This window comes from Syzygium oleosum, unplaced genomic scaffold, assembly GCF_021117445.2.
Source record: "Syzygium oleosum isolate NSW1041296 unplaced genomic scaffold, Sole_v2.1 Sole_v2.22, whole genome shotgun sequence".
In the NCBI taxonomy this organism is placed as follows: Eukaryota; Viridiplantae; Streptophyta; class Magnoliopsida; order Myrtales; family Myrtaceae; genus Syzygium; species Syzygium oleosum.
The window spans coordinates 4,539,132-4,561,098 of NW_026607506.1; the positions used below are offsets into that span (position 1 = coordinate 4,539,132).

At 45.1% G+C, this 21,967-nt stretch overlaps 1 pseudogene; it reads left to right on the forward strand.

Moving 5' to 3' along the window:
* Positions 1-5,265: 5,265 nt before the first annotated feature.
* On the forward strand, positions 5,266-20,732 carry LOC115669263 (wall-associated receptor kinase 2-like; annotated as a pseudogene).
* The last annotated feature ends 1,235 nt before the right edge of the window (positions 20,733-21,967 follow it).

The following is a 21,967-nucleotide window of genomic DNA, read 5'->3' on the forward strand; positions in this document are numbered from 1 at the left end:
GAGGTGAGGATAAGACCTATAAACTTGCCTCGCGTGGAGCACGGATCTGATATAAGGTCTCCTTAACTATTATCGATAGCAAGGGCAGGGATGTCACTCTTGCTCCCAACCCACCTCATCCGACGCCACATCATACCACACTATTACCAATCTTATGGGAAGAAGGTCACCGATTTTGTGCGATTGGACATTTTTAGAATCTCCATTCGCAAAATCTGCTTAGTTATTCTAAAAAGATATGAAAATTGAAAGTAGAACTTCGATTATTATCTACGACGTATATAAGAGCCTCTAGCAAATTTTTTTTTGTTTACAACCTCAATTAAGGAAATTTTTGTAATTTCATGTGATAACAAGAAAGAAATGCTCATGGGTCCCACTCATGTAGGCTTTGTTTATATACCTTTTGTGGGGTCATCTTTACAATTTACATTCTCTCTTTTCCCGTCTGAATTTGTTCATGACAGGTGGAGCCTACTTGTATGCAACTTGTGGAACCCATGCCTCCCCTCTCCCTCGGAAAAAAGAATAAAAGAAGAAATAGACAAGCAATGCTTTTTCCTGCGACCAAAAACAAAAGTACCGCTTTTTCCTTATTAGAATGAAAACAATATTATTTAGTGTAAGAAATTAAAACACATTCTTAAAACCACAACAACAAAATACTACAAAATATCTGAAAAGACATAATTAAAAAAATAGATTTTAATCTAGGAGATACATAGTAGACTTATGTAACATAAACTTACAAAATAATATTGTCCTTAGATTCACGATTCTCTTAGTAAAATCATTCGCAAGCATTGCCATTATGATTATGACTATGGAGTTGTACCGGTAATGTCTAATGTGAAAAAACGTTTCACACAACAGCCTGATGGTAATTTGTATTGGGGGGTAGACTAGTTACGTAATATGTATTTGGCTCTTTGATCCCCACATTTGGAGAGCTTTTGTCTGCAACTGAATATCGTTGTAGGTGAAGTTACGCTTTTGGATTAGGAGGCAATGAGTCGATGGGAAGGGTGTATACTCGAATCATTGAAATTACAAAGCTAGAGATCTCAAATGTTGGAACGAATAGTATTTTGTTCAGAATCAATTAAAGATATATCAGGACCTAAAATGCTAATGTTTACCACTTTTACGGTATCTGATATTTTGCAAAGAACAAAAAGCATATTGTCTTGCGATATTAGAAAAAGCACATATCTATTTTAATAACCTATGTTTAGACGTAATGTAACATTGCATCATATACTAAATAACGCACATAACTCTTTCTTTAAAAAAAGTTCACTTCTCATCGCATCTAGAAGTCTATAATTACCGTAGTACCAGTTTCCTTAATTGTTTATATTAGTGCTTTATGCTTTTATTCACTAATTTGTCAAAAGAATGCAATGTAATAAGAATTGTAAGTCTATTTTACAACTTAGTTACAATGAACATAGATCTTATGTCGTATTGAAAACAGAAAGATTAACAGAAAGGTCATCTCATATTTTAAGAAAGTGCTATAAATTAGTATACTATATTAACGTAGTTTTAACTAATTATATCTGTAAAAAAGATGCTCATGCATGGCAGTAGGGTCCTCATACTAGCCTTGGGTAAAAAATTGATAAAATATCAGCTGCTAATTGAGAGGACTAAGAAACTTTTTTGGGTCAACCTTCCTTCTAATCCTCAATGGACAAGAACTTCTGCGAACTGCATCTTCCCATGAGTAATGGTAGGGAAATGGACAAATCTCATGTCTACGTGCCAAACAAAAACTGGCAAGGACTGCTTTGTCACTTCTTCTGGGAAATGTCATTTTTCTTGATGAATGCAGGATGAAGACAGGTTTGTGAAGTCTGCCTTCTTTTGTTGAAATGTCCCAACGACAACAACTTGTCAAGTCTTCCTCTCAGGTCGCTATGGAGCTAGTGCTCTCACTTGATACTATTGGATCTGGAATTCCTACCCGCCCAACATTACCTGTATTTGTAACCTAGATTGTCAAATACTAAGGGGTCTTTTACGGTTTACGGATCTTGTGTTGTAAAATTCCAAGAACCTATCTTGAGATTGACTCAATGGTAAGGGCGTTCCCATGCTTTCGGCTAAAAAATCAATGATTGTGCATTCAATTCTTGCCTTAGGGAACTCAACTTTAAACGGGTAATCAGGGCGGTAGGTTGTTGTGCCGGTTCTTCTCCACAGCCTGCTAATTATGGTCGTGTCCCTAGATTACAAATTTGGCAAGAACTACTTTGTCACTTCTTCTGCAAGGACTACTCTAATATTTTATAAAGTGATAAATTAGTATATTATATTATCGTAGTTTTAACTAAGTATATCAGTAAAAAGGATGATCGTGCATGGCAATTGGGTCCTCAAGCTAGCCTTGGGCAAAAATTTGATAAAATATCAGCTGATATTTGATAGGACTAAGAAACTTTTCTTGGTCAACCTTCCTTCTAATCCCAGACTGGATCTTTCCATGGGTAGTGCAAGGAAAGCTACGAATCTCGCGTCTACAGACCAACAAAAACTGGCGTGGACTACTTTGTCACTTCTTCTCCAAAATGTCTATTTCCTTAATGAATTTTCCACGGTATAGTGCGGGACGAAGACGTGCTCGTGATCTTGAACTCCACCTTCTTTTGTTGAAACGTTCAAACGATGACGACTTGTGAAGTCCGTCTTCTCCAACGACTTGTCAAGTCATCCCCTCCTGATGCTATGGAGCCAGACTTTGTCATTGTTGGATCTGAACTTCCGACATGCGCAACATTGCCCGTATTCACAACCCAAATTGTTAGAATACTAACGGGTCTTATTCGGTTTACGTATCTTGTATTGAAATATTCTTAAAACGTACGTTGGGAATGACCTGATCGCAAGGGCGTCCCGTGCTTTTGGCTAGAAGAACCGGTTGTTGTGTGTTCAAAATCTGCCCTAAGGAACTCAACTTTAAGTGGGTGTTTGTTCAATGGTAAGAAAGGTCCCACACTTTCGCCTGAAAAACCAATGGTTGTGGGTTCGACTCCTATTCCAAGGAACTCAACTTTACGCGGGTGGTTGTGGGTTCAGCTCACATATTATTAAGTACACACGTATTAACAATCAAAACATTCATTATCTCTTTAAAAATTGTGTTTTCTATTAAGCTATACCATTTGACTTGAGTGAATATGGATGAGTACTTTCATGAATAATACCTTCCTTTTCACAATAATCACTAAACATAATATACTCTCCTCCCTCTGTCAGATCTAACTCTTTTAATTTCTATTCAACTGATTTTTGACTTCAACTTTATGTAACAAATCATTGTTAAAACCTTCATCTCTATTCTTAAGCAAACATTTTTTTAAATAATAAGAATGGCAATCAATGGGTATTCCATAATATATCTTACCACCTCTAATTATGGTCAATTTTGAAGTCACCAAAGTTCGTATAAATAGTCTAATTCTGCAGATTCTCTACAAACGGATGCACTTTACTTTTTAATCTGTTTAGTCGCAGCACATATTTCAAATTTACTGGCGCTATCAAAATTCATACCAGAAATCAAACCCATAGAATGCATTTTCTGTACAGATGACTGATCAACATGTCCTAATTTAGCATTACATATATAAGTAGTCAATAATCATGTTTATAAAATTTATTTGTGTGCCTCTATTGGTGCTGGTTGTTTCGCACCAAATTAGCTTTGTAAGTCATCTCCTTTGACTATATTGCATGTAGCTCCTTAGGGTTTGGTCTCTTCTATGGCGATCTGGTAATAATCTTCGAAGGCGCTGGTATTTTCTGACCAGTAGACACGTCAATCTCGGAAATGTACGGGAAAGGCTTTGCTTATGACATGGTCAGGGCGGTAGACGTAACAACAGCTGCCAGAGTACATGTTACAATGGCTAGAAGACTAGGCAATGGCTTGTTCAACAGTTAACAAATGTCACGGCGTTTAGCTAACGGCTAGTCGAACGTCAAATGGTACTAGCCTTTTGAAATAATCTTATATACGACATCTTCAAATATGTTTAAACGGAGAATGAGAAAAGATAAAAGAGGTCGGAACGTTGAAATTATTAGTTTTTTGATAATTATGTTACGTATGCATCTGATAGACTTCTTTTTTAATTGATTTTCAAAAGGGAAAATTGTCCAAAATGTCCTAAGCCTTTCAATTTTACCAATTAAGTCCTAAATTTTTTCAGTTTTTGTCAATTGAGTCCTAAATTTTTTCACTTCTTGCCAATTGAGTCAATCTCACTAATTTTGGCCGGAAATCGATGACATGGATGCTGGCTAGCTTACGTAGTGCTGATGTGGACAAATTTTAATAATATTTTTATATTATATATATTTTTTCTATTCTTTTTCTTCTTTTTTTCTTCTCCCCTTCTTCCCCCTCTAGCTGGTTGGCGGAAATCGGCAACTGGCCAGAGGGGCGAGGCCGGTGAGGTTGAGCCTCACCATGGCTAGGTGAGGTTTGATCTTGCTAGATCTGGAGAGGTCGAGCCTCGCCGTTGCTGGGCGAGGTCGAGCCTCATGATCTAACCATGGTGAGGCCGAGCCTCACCCGAGGCCGGCGAGTTCGACCTTGCTGGCCCTCCCTCTGGCTGGTTAACGACACTTGGCAACCAACTAGAGGAGGAAGAAGGGAAGAAAAAAAAGAAAGAAAAGAAAAAAGAAATAAAAAATTCGAAAAATATTAAAATATTATTAAAATTATCTACGTCAGCGCCACGTAGGCTAGCCGATGTCCATGTCAGCACTTTCTGGCCAAAATTGGCCGGATAGACTCAATTTGCAAGAAGTGAAAATGTTTATGACTCAATTGGCAAAATTGAAAGGTTTAGGACTGAATTGACAAAAATACAATAGGTTTATGACTTTTTGGACAATTTTCCATTTTCAAAGGTTCCCCAAGAGTACTTGTTGAATAACCAATCATGAAACTTGTAAATTCAGAGAATTGATTTTTCTCGTGTTAGAAGAATACTTTGATAATTGAAAAAATTCCTTACATTGTGAGATAATTACGGCTTTAAAATTTGCTTTTCGAGTGAAAATGATAGTAAATATGAACTCACTTGTATATTTTGTCGCATATAGATAATATCTACCGACTTGTATGCGAATTGAAAATATGGTTTGCCGGAAAGCGCAGCAATCTCTCTCCCTCGGGTCAGTATGAATGACTCGGTCCTTCAATACCGCTGAAGCATATCGGCATTGAGATTAGATATACGAATACCGGGAAGAGGAGAGCCACAGCAAGCAGAGACTGGAAAAAGGTAAGATGAAGGCGGCTGTGATGTGTTTTCTTCCAATGGCCTTGGCCTTGGCAACTTTTGCCGAGAAAGACAACTGCGACCGAATGTGCGGGAACATGAGCGTGCCTTTCCCATTTGGGCTGGACAAAAGTTGCGCGCGGAACTCCGACTTCCTCCTCATCTGCAACCGCACTTGGGCTCCCCCAAAGCTGTTCCTTTTCGATGATATTCAGGTGTTCGACATATCTGTGGAGAACGGGACAATCACCATTGGTATATACATATCGTACGACTGTTATGACAAGAGTGGTCATCAGCTTGACGAATCTTACCCTGATACAGGGTTCGAGATGGACAAAGAAGGGCACTATGCATTATCGGACACCCGGAACAAGTTCACAGTCTTTGGCTGCGACACCTCAGCTCTCATCTCGGACACTGCCGGGACTTTCGGGAGTGGATGCTCCTCCTATTGCCGTGAGGACATCAACTTCACAGCCGAGGGCGCTTGCTCTGGCCTTGGTTGCTGCCAGACGTCGATCCCCAAGAGCCTCAGGGGCATCATGATTTCCATGAGCAGCACGACGAATTAGACGTCAGTTCAGGACTTCAGCTCTTGTGGATCAGCGTTCGTAGTGGAGCAGGAGTCATTTAACGTCTCCAATTACAAGCTTCCTGTCCCGGATGATATGAGAGTACACACTGAATCAAAGATTGTCCTGGATTGGGTAGTTCAACGGGATTTGACCTGTGAGGAAGCAAAATCGAACCAATCGAGCTATGCATGCGGCGCCAACAGCTTCTGCTTTGACTTCAAGAACGGACAGGGTTATCGTTGCCTCTGTGAGGCTGGATACATGGGGAGTCCCTATAGTTACCCGTCTTCCCCGGGATGTCAAGGTATTATTTTGCTCTCTTTGCGCCCAGTCGTATGTTGTTGTATGTTTGGATTGAGCCCATAATTTCCACGATCCAACTTCCTCAAACCCTTCGACCAAAAAAAAAAACTTCCTCAAACCCGTTTTTCATTGAATTGAGTTAAATGCTTCAATACGACCATTTCTAATTTTACGAAGCAAAAAAGCACGTAAACGTACATTTATAGTTCACCGTTGATTCTATTTGATATAGACATCGACAAGTGCAAGGATCCACAACGATATCCATGTCACGGGAATTGCAAGGATAAGCCAGCTGGGAACTACACATGCAACTGCCCGTTTGGCATGACCGGTGATGGCAAAGTCGGTTGCAAAATTTCTAGTCTTGCCATAATTGCTGCAGGTAATTCTAATTCCCCTTGTGATGGTCGCTCAATAATATAAACTATTCTTGCTTTAGACTACGAGTCCACATGCTATTGATCCGACTTATGTTTAAGTTGTTCTGAAATTGCATCTGACTCTACATTGCGACTGAGAGATCACTGGTCACCATCACTGTAACACCCTGAATTCGACCCACTTTCGTGATCAATGAAATTGATATTATTTCTCATTGCGTTTTAGTAAGTCTCGCCCGGAACTGATCATTTTCGGGATACTGACCAGTAGGGAATGGCTAGCTAGGAAAAACGGTACGTGGACCCAAGAACTCGACCGTGAATTGAGTCCGATTCCGAGATGTGACGAGGGAATATTTTGTGCTAATGTGGGCCGATCCAAGGAGAGTGACGGATTCAGTTTGGCCAACGACGTACGATCGGATCGCGGGTAATTCCACACGACCGAGAGCGCGCGTGGCGAACGACCTCGAACTTACTCCGAACGATCGCGACCCCCGGGACTAGCGATAAATCCTCGTGTTCTCGGGGAAATCGAGACCATCGTGACTCGAGTAAATCTAGGTCGATACGTATAACCTCTAAACAGCCGCCCGTTAGTGAGAGACGCAAAAACTGCAAATTGAGCTAAATCGATCGTGAAATTGAGTTCGGACTTCGGTGTCGAATTTCGTGGGCGTACACGACTATTTTGCAAGAACAACGTCGTATAAGTGTGGCCACTCATATTCGGGATCAGTAGAGTCAAAAATTGAAAATTTGACCCGGGACCAGAAAATTACCAAATTGCCCTTATGCCCCTAAGCTTGGATTCCGAATTTTTGGAGAATAAATTTGGATTAAATCAGCCTCTATTATTGCTGGAAATGATGGACCATATTACTCCAAGATATTTTGAGTGGAATTAATCCTAACCCATGAACCAAGGACATGATGGTCATTTAGTGCAAAGTTGGTCACCTAACCCCACTAAGCCCATTTGGATTAAGTCTTGCATTCTCTCTCTCCCCCTCATTTCTTCCTCATCAGCCGGCCATCTCCCCCTCCCACGACAACTCCCTCTCTTCCATTTTCCATTTGCTTGGCCACGAGAGGCCCTTGCCGGAGTGCCGCCGCCGCCGCTCGCCGGTGCCGCTCGCCGAGGCTGCCGTCCCCCTCGCCTCACCACCACCATCCAGCCGTCCCATTCTCTCCCTCCCTTTCCCAGCCGTGTGATCATCCCCCGCCTAGGACCGCCATCGCCGTTGCCACCGCCGAGCGCCGCCGAGGGAGCCGCCACTCGCCGCCACCGGTCCGGCGTGGAACCGCCACTACTCAGCCGCCCTTGCCACCTGTCCAGCCTTCATTAGGAGCTTAGGAATCCAAGTGAGTACAACCCTAAACCCTAATTAGGCTAATGTACATTTCTAGATGAGTTTTAGGGGTTAATTAGGGTAATTTAGGGGTTAACTTGTGGAGGATGTTAGGGGCTGACTTTGTGGTTAATTTAGTGACTTAGTATGATAATTTAATCGAGGTTTAGTAGACTATAGGGTGCTGTGTGGTGGTTGAGCATAGACGCCTTGATTTGGGCAAAAATGTGAATTTGGCGGGTGTAATTTGTGGGCCGAGTGGTGGCTGTTTTCATGGTGAGTTTTGTGGTCTAATGTGATGAATTGGAGGTAATTTAGTGGCCTAAGGTGGACTGTCCATGGCTGATTTGGTATCGGGTTGATTCGGGCCATAATTGGTTAATCGGGGTTTTAGGGTGAATTGCTTAGGGAATTGTGATCGACCCGTGAGGAGGCTGAATTAAGTATGGCTTGATTGTGATTGTGTAATGCCCTATGATGTGCTTGGCGTGGCCAATTCATGAGATGCTTGGTAGACTATCGGCATGAGTAATTTTGATGTGTTAATTGTGTGAAATTGGGTGCCAAATTACATGTTGCGATTGATTTGGACTGATTGGTCTATTGGGCATATTGAGATGTGAATTGAACATGTTGTGGCGTTATTTGAATAAATAGCTAAATCATATTGAGTGCCCAGTGTGAATTTCACGAATGCCGAGTGCAGATATTGTGGCCATGAGTGTGCATCTCAAGCATTGGCATAGCATGTGCATATACGAGTGTGCACGAATGACATGAGCATGTGATCACCTAAAATGCCCTGATGCGTTTTACGCGGGGTTCAGATAATAATTGGTGATTGTGAACGTGTGATCACATAAAGCCCTGATGCGTTTTACGCGGGGTATTGAACCCGTCCTGAGGCGTGTTACGCGGGACGATGCCCGGACTACCGGAAGATGGCCAACCTGATGCGTTTTACGCGGGTTTTGTGCCATGAGCCTGATGCGTTTTACGCGGGCCAGAGATCGATCTCGAAGTGATAGACCTGATGCGTTTTACGCGGGTCGGACTTGATGCGTTTTACGCGGGTCGGAGAATAAATTGCAAGTGTGCAAGAGTGCAAGTGTGTGAAAATGCATTGATGAGACATGAGCACGAGTATGAGCAAGAGCATATGCATGACGCGCGTTGTGATCAAGTGATGTTGCGCATGTGCCATGATTGGGTTCTGTGTTATTATTGTGAAATTATAAAGTGCCTAACCTGTAGGGCCAAGTAAGTATTGGATTTGGGCCCAAGGGCCTAAGTCTTTTGTATTTTGGATTGTGTGTTGTTTGGTGCTCGTCAGGAGGTGCATGTTAGCCTAGCTTAGGTTTAGGGGGTCTACTCGCTGATTTTTATTCTCACTGTTGTATAAACCCAACTTTTCAGACCCCCAGTCCTGAGGATGCCAGATGTTCCTGTGCGTTTTGGGATTCCGCACTAGCTAGGGCGGACGTCGATCGAGTACCCCTTAAGGAATGGGGATGTATACATTAGGTATCGTTCTGTAGTATTGGTAGATGTAGGAGAGAGGTACCTTTAAAGTCACGAGTATGTGGCCTGGTGTTTTAGGGACCGATTCGGAGAGCATGGACCTCTTCGGACTTTTGATGTCCCGGTTAACGGGCTAGGTAGGGTGGACCTGCAGTGCCCCGACGGAGACTTAGTCAGTCCCGAGGCTTCGTTTGATGGGAGTTCGAGCTCTGGTGCCGCACCTGTTGTCTAGGAAGTAGATGAGCCGGAGCCGATGGAGGCCGATGAAGAACCAGAGCCCATGGAGCAGGACATGGAGCAGGAGGACGAAGTCGAGCCGATGGATTCTGAGGAGGAGCCAGCTGAGACAGAGTCCGAGCTGGATTCCCTAAACTCTGAGGTTGAGCTATCTGATAGCTCTTCCGAGTCATCGTGATCCGACCCAGACTGGGTTCCGTAGGTTTAGCTTTAGTCATAGATAGATCGGGCCAGTACCTTTTTGATCGGTGCCCCTTCTAGTCTTAGCAACCCTGATCGCCCGGGCCACTTACCCCTTTTTGTTAGTAGTGACCATTGACCCGCTTTTGATTTTTTAGCGTAAGCTGTAAATGGATGTTGTATATGTTTCCCAATATCAATGCAAGTGTATTTTTATGATCCTATTGTTTATTCTATCCTTGGTCATGCGTTTAATTTGTACGAGTGTTATAATGCTTCCGCATGTGCTTGATTCCCTGTGTTGAGTGTTGGGTCGGCGACGCGTCCTGGGACGTCGCACTTGAATCGACCGCTGCAGGGATGTGGCGCGTCGTAGGGTGCGAGGCGTGACATCCTCGTTTAATTTGGTATCAGAGCAAGGTCAGCTCGGTCCAAATAGGTCGAAGCCTGGAGTGATAAGGAGCGATGACCTTGGGTAGCCAGTAGGGTGACCTTGTGTGCTAAGTGTACCTCCTGACTGTCTGTGTTTTGATTGAGTGCTTATATGAACTGACCTGTAAGGTGCAGGTGGGGCAGGACCCGAGGTAAGTACGCGTATCTCGTTGGTTGAGGTCTTGTGCTATTTATGCTTAATCGCATGCTGAGTGATTGACTGCTATTGTGTTAAGTTCCCTGTCTAGGACCTTAGACCGGATTAGCTTGGCTTAGGTCTCTAATTCCTGAATGGAATTATAGCAGATAGGTGAGCGTGCGAGTTGGAAAGATGAGTAGCCAAGGAAGAGATAGAGGTCGAGGCCGTGGTAGAGGTAGAGGTCGAGGTCGTGAGCAAGACTGTGTACAACCACAAGTGAGGGTTGCCGAGGACCCAAGAGTAGATGGAATTTTGAGGGCGCTCGAGGAAGCTGGAATTCTGGGAGATAGGCTTGCCCATGAAAGAAATGCCACTATTGCCGTTGCTGTTGAGGCTACTATTGCTGCTGCCAATGGAGCCAATGAGAATAATAGAAATAATGGGAATCAATGGATCGATGAGAATCCAATTCCAGGACCGGCAAATGTGATTAGGCCGATGTCTAAGTTGGTAGAGCAGTTCTTGAAATTGAAACCGCCGAAGTTCAGTGGGAAGGGTGACCCCGAGGCTGCACCGCGTTGGGTAGAGGAGTTGGAGAAAGCCTTCGACGTTCTGGGGTACACCGATACTGAAAGGGTGACATTGGCGGTAAATCAGCTGTAGGACAATGCGAACGACTGGTGGAAGGCCACTAAGGCTAGAGTATTTCCCGAGGGTGCCGCCCAGACTTGGGCCGTGTTTACCGAAAATTTCTATGGAAAGTATTTCTCAGAGAGCGCCTAGGAAAAAAAACTGTGCTGAATTTATGCGACTCCGCCAAAGGCAGATGACCGTGGATCAGTACGAAGCAGAGTTCGCCAGATTATCGAGGTTTGCACCTAGAATGATGGAGAACCCGCAGGACAAGGTTCGAAGATTTCAAGATGGGCTAAAGCCGGACCTTAGGAGTCAGATGATATCGCTCAGTATTCGAGATTATGGTGAGATGTACGAGCGGGCGCAGGCTATTGAGCGGGATCAAGTGGATAGGGCAGCCGCTTCTGGGTCGTGGCTCACCCCGGCTAGGGACAACCGCCGTCTCGGGAAGAAGCCGATGGCGGGAAACAGGCGATTTGTCCCACCGATTAGGAAGAATATCGAAAAGCCGAACCACCAGCAGAACAGATTTGGGGCTTGCTTCAAATGCTGGAGTATGGACCATCAGATTAAGAATTGCCCCCAGCAACACCCCGCAGGACCCCGATGCAACTACAACAACCTTGAGTTGGGAATCAAGCTGGGAATTCCCCGCCGGCTATTATGAACAGACCGCCGGCACAAGGACGGGTGTACGCCATGGCGCGAAGGGAGACTGAGAACGCGCCGGGCGTGGTCACAGGTATGGTTTCTCTGTGCAATCATGTCGCATATGCTTTGTTTTATCCGGAGGCGTCGCACTCATTCGTGTCTGCTCAGTTTGTTGAATTGACTGGATTAAATCCTGTTTTGTTAGAAGTGTATTTATGTGTGACTATGCCATTGGAGGATAAGATATGCATATCGTTAGGATGCCCGGACTGTGAGATAATAATTGGTGGCGTAGAAAGCAGGATAGATTTAGCTGTGTTGCCAATGTATGATTTCGATGTGATTGTGGGCATGGATTGGTTAGTCAAACAGAATGTTGTGATGGATTGCAGTAGCAGGGTGATCCGGTTTAGTCCAACTGGACACCCTAGATTCGAGTTTGTAGAGAGTCGAGGAGGAACCTCGATCCCTTGGGTCTCATCAGTAGAGGCAACTAAGTTGTTGGATGAGGGTTGTCAGGGTTATCTGGCAAGTATGGTCGATTCGACGGCAGTAGAAGTACGGTTAGACGATATAGCAGTGGTGTGCAACTTTCCCGATATCTTTCCCCAGGAATTGCCGGGATTGCCACCGGAAAGAGAAGTGGAATTTGTTATCGAGTTGGCCTCTAGGACTAAGCCAATCTTGAAGCCGCCTTATAGGATGTCATTGTCAGAGCTGAAAGAATTAAAGGTTCAGATGCAGGAACTGCTAGACAAAGGTTTTATCCGATCGAGTGCGTCTCCATGGGGAGCGCCGGTATTATTCGTCAAGAAGAAGGATGGGTCGTTGAGACTGTGTATCGACTACCGTCAGCTGAATCAAGTGACAATCAAGAATAAGTATCCCCTTCCAAGGATTGACGACCTGTTCGATCAATTACAAGGAGCCTCGGTATTTTCTAAGATTGATATGAGGATAGGGTATCATCAGTTAAGGATCCAAAAGGAGGATATCCCGAAGACGGCATTCAGGACGAGGTATGGACACTATGAATTCACGGTGATGCCGTTTGGGCTGACTAATGCCCCTGCTGCTTTCATGGATTTAATGAATCGGGTATTCAAGGAATTCTTGGATCAGTTCGTCATCGTTTTCCTAGATGATATTCTAGTGTATTTAAAGAGTCCCGAGGAACATGAGGTGCACTTGGAAAAGGTTCTATGAATGTTAAGAGAGCATGCGTTGTATGCTAAGTTTAGCAAGTGCGAGTTTTGGCTGAACTGAGTTGCATTTCTTGGGCATATAATTTCCGGAGAAGGAATCTCCGTGGATCCGGCAAAGATCAAAGCAGTGATGGATTGGCCGAGACCGATGACAGTTACTGAGGTTCAGAGCTTTTTAGGACTGGCAGGTTATGATCGTCGATTTGTATAAAGATTCTCGGCGATAGCCACTCCATTGACAAGGTTGCTTAAGAAGGAAACGAAGTTTGAGTGGACAGAAAAGTGCGAAGAGAGTTTCCAGGAAATTAAGCAGAGATTGACGACTGCTCCAGTGCTAATGATCCCTTTAGGACCGAGAGGATATGCAATTTATAGCGATGCTTCGCTTAAGGGATTGGGATGCGTGCTAATGCAACATGGAAGAGTGGTTGCTTATGCATCGCGACAGTTAAGGCCTCATGAGATGAACTACCCGACCCACGACTTGGAATTGGCGGCAATCATTTTCGCGCTCAAGATTTGGAGGTATTACTTATGTGGAGAAAGGTTCCAGATCTATACGGACCATTAGAGCCTCAAGTATCTGTTTTCGCAGAAGGAATTGAATATGAGGCAGAGGCGTTGGATGGAATTGCTGAAGGACTATGACTGTGACATTTTGTATCACCCCGGAAAAGCCAACCGGGTAGCGGATGCCTTAAGCCGGAAATCAAGCATCGCGCAATTAATGGTCAAACAGTAGATTTTATTGGAGGGAGCGCGAGACTCAGAGTTTAAGTTCGAGATAGGACACCTCTCCAGTCTGATGGCGACATTAAGGATTGAACCGGAAGTGCAAACCAAGATTAAGGCGTTGCAGTCTACGGACCCAGAGATTCAGAAAATTCTGGAGATGGATAGCACTAAGAGGAAACCGGACTTTCAAGTGGCCAAGGACGGAATTCTTAAGTTTCGAGGACGTTTGTGCGTGCTCGATGATTTGGAGCTTAAGGAAGAAATTTTATCGGAAACTCATAAGAGCAATTATAGCATTCACCCAGGCAGCACGAAGATGTATAAGAACATTCGACAGCACTATTGGTGGAACGGAATGAAGGTGGATGTGGCCAAGCATGTGGCCAAGTATCTGAAGTGCCAACAAGTGAAGGCACAACATTGTAAACCTGGTGGAATGTTGCAGCCGTTGGAAATCCCATAATGGAAATTGGAGCATATTACAATGGATTTTGTAACGGGATTGCCAAGAAGTCAGAGGGGACACGATGCCATTTGGGTGATTGTGGATAGACTGGCCAAGTCAGCGCACTTCTTGGCGGTGCGAAAGGACTTCGAACTAGAAAGGTACGTAGAGTTATATGTGTGGCAGATAGTCCGTCTTCATGAAGTACCGGTATCAATTACTTCGGATCGTGATCCCCGGTTTACTGTGAATTTTTGGAAAAGTCTGCAAGCAGCCTTAGGAACGAAATTGCAGTTCAGTACGGCCTACCATCCGCAGACGGATGGCCAATCTGAGAGGACTATTCAGACCTTAGAGGACATGCTGAGAGCGTGTGTATTAGATTTTCAGGGCAAGTGGGAAGAGCAGTTGCATTTGGTGGAATTTGCCTACAATAACAGCTTTCAACAGAGTATCGGAATGGCCCCGTTTGAAGCACTTTATGGCAGAGCGTGTAGGACGCCATTATGTTGGCATGAAGTGGGGGAAAGAAGTATAATGGGTCCAGAGCTGGTTCAACAGTCGGTGGAAATAGTAAAAATTATCCGGGAAAGGCTGAGAACAGCTCAGAGCTGTCAGAAAAGTTATGCAGACCGACGGCGTAGACAGTTAGAGTTTCAGGTTGGTGACCATGTGTTCCTTAAGATCTCATCGATGAGAAGATTATCTCGGTTTGGCAAGAAGGGAAAGCTGAGTCCGAGGTATATAGGCCCGTTCGAGATTTTGGAAAGGATTGGAACGTTGGCTTATCGTCTCGCCTTGCCGCCAAATTTGTCGCAGGTTCATAACGTCTTCCACGTGTCAATGTTGAGGAAGTACGAACCGGATCCGACCCACGTGCTGAATTATGAGGTAATAGACGTGGACGACCGGGTGTCGTACGTGGAGAGACCGGTACGGATCGAGGACAGGAAGGAGCAGGTGTTGAGGAACAAGACGGTCCCGTTGGTCAAGGTTATTTGGGAATATCATGGGACGGAAGGCGCCACTTGGGAAAGCGAGGAAGTAATGCGACGTCAGCACCTCCATTTATTTGAGTAGTCGGGTTAGATTGTAAATTTCGAGGACGAAATTTTTGTAAGGGGGGAAGAGTTGTAACACCCTGAATTCGACCCACTTTCGTGATCAATGAAATTGATATTATTTCTCATTGCGTTTTAGTAAGTCTCGCTCGGAACTGATCATTCTCGGGATACTGACCAGTAGGGAATGACTAACTAGAAAAAACGGTACGTGGACCCAAGAACTCAACCGTAAATTGAGTCCGATTCCGAGATGCGACGATGGAATATTTTGTGCCAATGTGGGCCGATCCAAGGAGAGTGACGGATTCAGTTTGGCCAACGACGTACGATCGGATCGCGGGTGATTTCGCACGATCGAGAGTGCGCGTGGCAAACGACCCTGAACTTACTCCGAACGATCGCGACCCCCGCGACCAGCGATAAATCCTCGTGTTCTCGGGGAAATTGAGACCATTGTGACTCGAGTAAACCTAGGTCGATATGCGTAACCCCTAAACAGCCGCCCGTTAGTGAGAGACGCTAAAACTGCAAATTGAGCTAAATCGATCGTGGAATTGAGTCCGGACTTCGGTGTTGAATTTCGTGGGCGTACGCGACTATTTTGTAAGGACAACGTCGTATAAGTGCGGCCACTCATATTCGGGATCAGTAGAGTCAAAAATTGGAAATTTGACCCAGGACTAGAAAATTACCAAATTGCCCCTATGCCCCTAAGCTTGGATTCCGAATTTTGGGAGAATAAATTTGGATTAAATCAGCCTCTATTATTGCTGGAAATGATGGACCATATTACCCCAAGATATTTTGAGTGGAATTAATCCTAACCCTTGAACCAAGGACAAGATGGTCATTTAGTGCAAAGTTGGTCACCTAACTCCACTAAGCCCATTTGGATTAAGTCTTGCATTCTCTCTCTCCCCCTCATTTCTCCCTCATCAGCCAACCATCTCCCCTACCCACGCCAACTCCCTCTCTTCCATTTTCCATTTGTTTGGCCGTGAGAGGCCCTCGCCGGAGCGCCGCCACCGCTCGCCGGAGCGCCGCCGCCGCCGCCGCCACCGCCGCTCGCCGGAGCGCCGCCGTCGCCGCCGCCCGCCGGAGCGCCGCCGCCGCCGCCGCCCGTTGGGCCAGCGTGCCGCCGCTGCCCGCCGGTGCCGCTCGCCGAGGCCGCCGTCCCCCTCGCCTCACCACCACCATCCAGCCGTCCCATTCTCTCTCTCCCTTTCCCAACCGTGTGATCAGCCCCTGCTTAGGACCGCCATCGCCGTTGCCACCGCCGAGCGCCGCCGAGGGAGCCGCTGCTCGCCGCCACCGGTCCGGCGTGGAACCGTCACTACTCAACCGCCCTTGCCACCTGTCCAGCCTTCATTAGGAGCTTAGGAATCCAAGTGAGTACAACCCTAAACCCTAATTAGGCTAATGTACATTTCTAGATGAGTTTTAGGGGTTAATTAGGGTAATTTAGGGGTTAACTTGTGGAGGATGTTAGGGGCTGACTTTGTGGTTAATTTAGTGACTTAGTGTGATAATTTAATCGAGGTTTAGTGGACTAGAGGGTGCTGTGTGGTGGCTGAGCATAGACGCCTTGATTCGGGCAAAGATGTGAATTTGGCGGGTGTAATTTGTGGGCCGAGTGGTGGCTGTTTTTATGGTGAGTTTTGTGATCTAATGTGATGAGTTGGAGGTGATTTAGTGGCCTAAGGTGGACTGTCCATGGCGGATTTGGTATCGGGTTGATTCGGGCCATAATTGGTTAATCAGGGTTTTAGGGTGAATTGCTTAGGGAATTGTGATCGACCCGTGAGGAGGCTGAATTAAGTATGGCTTGATTGTGATTGTGTAATGCCCTATGATGTGCTTGGCGTGGCCAATTCATGAGATGCTTGGTAGACTATCGGCATGAGTAATTTTGATGTGTTAATTGTGTGAAATTGGGTGTCAAATTACATGTTGCGATTGATTTGGACTGATTGGTCTATTGGGCATATTGAGATGTGAATTGAACATGTTGTGGCGTTATTTGAATAAATAGCTAAATCATATTGAGTGCCCAGTGTGAATTTCACAAATGCCGAGTGCGGATATTGTGGCCATGAGTGTGCATCTCAAGCATTGGCATAGCATGTGCATATACGAGTGTGCACGAATGACATGAGCATGTGATCACCTAAAATGCCCTGATGCGTTTTACGTGGGGTTGAGATAATAATTGGTGATTGTGAACGTGTGATCACATAAAGCCCTGATGCGTTTTACGCGAGGTATTGAACCCGTCTCGAGGCGTGTTACGCGGGACGATGCCCGGACTACCGGAAGATGGCCAACCTGATGCGTTTTACGCGGGCCAGAGATCGATCTCGAAGTGATAGACCTGATGCGTTTTACGCGGGTCGGACCTGATGCGTTTTTACGCGGGTCGGAGGAGAATTGATAAATTGCAAGTGCGCAAGAGTGCAAGTGTGCGAAAATGCATTGATGAGACATGAGCATGAGTATGAGCATGAGCATATGCATGACGCGCGTTGTGATTAAGTGATGTTGCGCATGTGCCATGATTGGATTCTGTGTTATTATTGTGAAATTATAAAGTGCCTAATCTGCAGGGCCAAGTAAGTATTAGATTTGGGCCCGAAGGCCTAAGTCTTTTGTATTTTTGGATTGTGTGTTGTTTGGTGCTCGTCAGGAGGTACATGTTAGCCTAGCTTAGGTTTAGGGGGCCTATTCGCTGAGATTTATTCTCACTGTTGTATAAACCCAATTTTTCAGACCCCCAGTCCTGAGGATGCCAGATGTTCCTATGCGTTTTGGGATTTCGCACTAGCTAGGGCGGACGTCGACCGAGTACCCCCTAAGGAATGGGGATGTATACATTAGGTATCGTTCTGTAGTATTGGTAGATGTAGGAGAGAGGTGCCTTCAATGCCACGAGTGTGTGGCCTAGTGTTTTAAGGACCGATTCGAAGAGCATGGACCTCTTCGGACTTTTGATGTCCCGGTTAACGGGCTAGGTAGGGTGGACCCGCAGTGCCCCGACGGAGACTTAGTCAGTCCCGAGGCTTCGTCTGATGGGAGTTCGAGCTCTGGCGCCGTACGTGTTGTCTGGGAAGTAGATGAGCCGGAGCCAATGGAGGCGGATGAGGAACCAGAGCCCATGAAGCAGGACATGGAGCAGGAGGACGAAGTCGAGCCAATGGATTCTGAGGAGGAGCCAGCTGAGACCGAGTCCGAGCTGGATTCCCTAGACTCTGAGATTGAGCTGTCTGATAGCTCTTCCGAGTCATCGGGGATCCGACCCGGACTGGATTCCGTAGGTTTAGCTTTAGTCATAGATAGATCGGGCCAGTACCTTTTTGACCGGAGCCCCTTCTAGTTTTAGTAACCCTGACCGCCCGGGCCACTTACCCCTTTTTGTTAGTAGTGGCCATTGACCCGCTTTTGATTTTTGAGCGTAAGCTGTAAATGGATGTTGTATATGTTTTCCAATATCAATGCTGGTGTATATTTATGATCCTGTTGTTTATTCTATCCTTGGTCATGCGTTTAATTTGTACGGGTGTTATAATGCTTCCGCATGTGCTTGATTCTCTCTGTTTAGTGTTGGGTCGGCGGCGCGTCCTGGGACGTCGCACTTGAATCGACCGCGGCAGGGATGTGGCGCGCCGTAGGGTGCGGGGCGTGGCAATCACCCTCCGCGCATGACTCTATCAGCCACCGCCAGCTAGCCGCCTTCAGCCATTGTCAGTGTTGCCGCCTCCACATTGCAGCCTCTCTCTCTCTCTCATCTCTGCTGAAACCATTACAGGTTCGATTCGAGACTGACGCCTCGGATTGGGACCTTCAACCTCTGATCTTAAGGCTCACAGGTTGATCAATTATGAGATCCAAGGATGTCGACCGACATGTGACTCCTGTAGAGAGAGAGTGAGGGGACAAGGGGTTTGTGGCCCTCATCTTGGCTGCATAGTGGCTTCGACGGGTATTTGACGGCCAATGGCTAAGGTGGTGGTAGGCTACGGTGGTTCAATGGGTGGGCAGAGGGAGAGCAAAAGTTGTAATTGGGAATTTGATTGGTACGTTCGCGCGTGTTTATATGTGATTTTTTTGGAAAAATGGAAGTGTATTTCAGTAAAGTTGGGGGCATATTTTTGGTATTGTTTAATCCGGATCCTCTATCGGTGGCTGATGTGTCAAGTTTTTAAAGGCGTAAATGTAATATCAAAATTTAGTTCTTAAATTTAGAAGGTCCAAATTCATTATGTATCAAAGTAAATCAATGGCTTGGAAGAGAAGCTAATCCATCCAATTCCCAATTTTGTGTGGCAGCCATTGTAGCGGCAACATCGTGCATAATTGTTAGTGGCCTAGTCTTGTTCATATGCAAGAGAAGAGCCAAAGAAAGATATTTTAGGCAAAATGGAGGAGAGATCTTGAAGCACCAGAGAGTGAAAATCTTCACTGAGGTAGAGTTGGCTAAAGCCACCAACAACTACGATGCTGGCAACAAGCTCGGTGAGGGTGGTTTTGCTTCAGTTTATAGAGGAAGAATCGACGGCGACATTTTAGTCGCGGTCAAGAAGCCTAGAGATGTCCCTGTCGGGAAGCCGAAAGACATGAACAAGGACGTGTCTCTGAGCACTCACGATGAATTCCTGCATGAAATCGGCATCGTTTCACAGGTGAATCACAAGAACTTGGTCAAGCTCTTGGGCATATGTTTGGAGACAAAAGTGCCATTGTTGGTCTATGAATTCGTCCCGAATGGGACTCTCTATCACCACATTCATGACAAGAGATCGACTGTTTTGAGATCATGGAAGAATTGCCTCAGGACTGCCTCGGAAGCTGCCTCGGCCCTCGAGTACTTGCATTCCCAAGCTGAGCCGCCGGTCATTCACAACGATGTCAAGTCGTTGAATATACTTTTGGATGAGAAGTACTCAGCAAAAGTATCCGATTTCGGAGCCTCGGTTTTGATTTCACCTGGAAAGACTCATATAGCCGAAAGAATACAAGGCACAATAGGTTACCTCGACCCTGAGTATCTCGTCACTGGTGAATTAACCACGAAGAGTGACGTTTATAGTTTCGGGGTCGTCCTCGTGGAGCTCCTCACCGGAGATGTGCCGACTCAGCGGGCAAAATCTGGGGAAAAAATCAACATCGTCCAATCTTTCATCTCCGCCGTGTCCAATGAAGGTGAACTACAAGAGATCAAAGGGGTAGGTTTGCTCGCTAAAAGGTGCTTAAACTATAATGGCGTCAAAAGGCCTACAATGAGGGAAGTGGCTGAGCAACTGCCTAGGATCAACAAGAACTTGTGGGCCGATCAACAGAATGACGAAGAGGCTCAAAGTTTACTCGGGGAGACGAGACGTGATTCTCTCTGGACTTCAATCAGTGAGATGAATAAACCGGAGTCAACTGATCTTTTGGTATTTGACATCGAAGCAGCCACTACTAGTTCCAGCGTTTGATTCGTGGTTTCTAGTGTATGGTTATGCACAAGAAACAAGTCCAATGGTCGAATGTTCATCCTGATCTTTTGTTTAAGGTTCTGTTTTTTCTTACAGTAGATTAATTTGCGATTTTGAAGTTTTAATAACGGATAATTCTAGGGGATTATATATGATTGTACTCACTTCAGTTCTAACTATAGTTTGCAAAGCTCTGGACAAATACCCATTTTATTAAATGAATGAATAACTACGGAAAGATTGCTCCGTCCAATATGTATTCGAACAATTCCATGGGAAATTGCTTTTTTGAATTGCAGTTTGACATAGACATTCTTTCCCAAATAAAGCACGAAGGCAATTTCCTACTCTTTCATTGCATCGGAATCTTTTGACTTTTTTGTCTCCACAACGAATCAATGCCGCTTCATAGAAAAGCAAGAGCTGCAGGAGTGCAAGAATGACAAATCTACTCGCACTATAAAATATCCGCTTTTGAGAATTTCCATCCCCACCAAATTGCACGATAAGATTACAACTTTTAGAGGTTGTTTGATTCCATGACAAGATATTCACAGAGAGATTCTCTCACTTTATATGTAATTTAATCTCATTCCGTGGAAGATATCTTTAATTATATGGATCGCAAAAAGTTTTGGCCATATAATAAAGAATGCTTCTCACCTGCGGCAGTGGAGACCGATGTCGGTGGCGACCGGTGGAAATCGGCGACAGTGACCGAGGGCGACAACGGGCAGTGACTAGCAGTGCCAGCGATAGTAGTTGAGTTGAGTTTTTGATAGTTTTGTGCGGTTACGAATGTGGAATGGGAATCTAAATATTAGCCATTGATAGGTAATGCAATTCCGCACTTTTAGAGAAATCCTATTTCACATAGAATCTAATACTACATTCTTTCCTTTTTTGCATAGCAAAAAGGATGAGAAGGGGCATTCAATGTTGACAATCCTGCTGGAATTTAGCATACGATTTTCACATATGTCTACACACCAAATAGATAATAATTTCTAGCGGACTGCATTTTCCCATGGGCAGTGCAAGGGAAAGGTACAAATCTCATGTCTACATGACAGACAAGGGTGCATTTGGTTGAGCATTTCACTGTCGAAAGCCCCTTGGGGAAATGCTGAACCATTTGGCAAGCATTCCCAATGGGCTTTCAGCCGAAAGCCAGCATTAGGAATGCTCAAAGCTCAAAGCTGGTCCAGCTTTGGGCTTTCAGCATTTGCCAAAATGCTGAAATTAATTTTTTTATTTCCAAACTACCCTCACTTATTCTTTAATATTCCGGTTTTGCCTCTTGTTATTACTGTTCATCTTCTTTGTGTGAGGGCG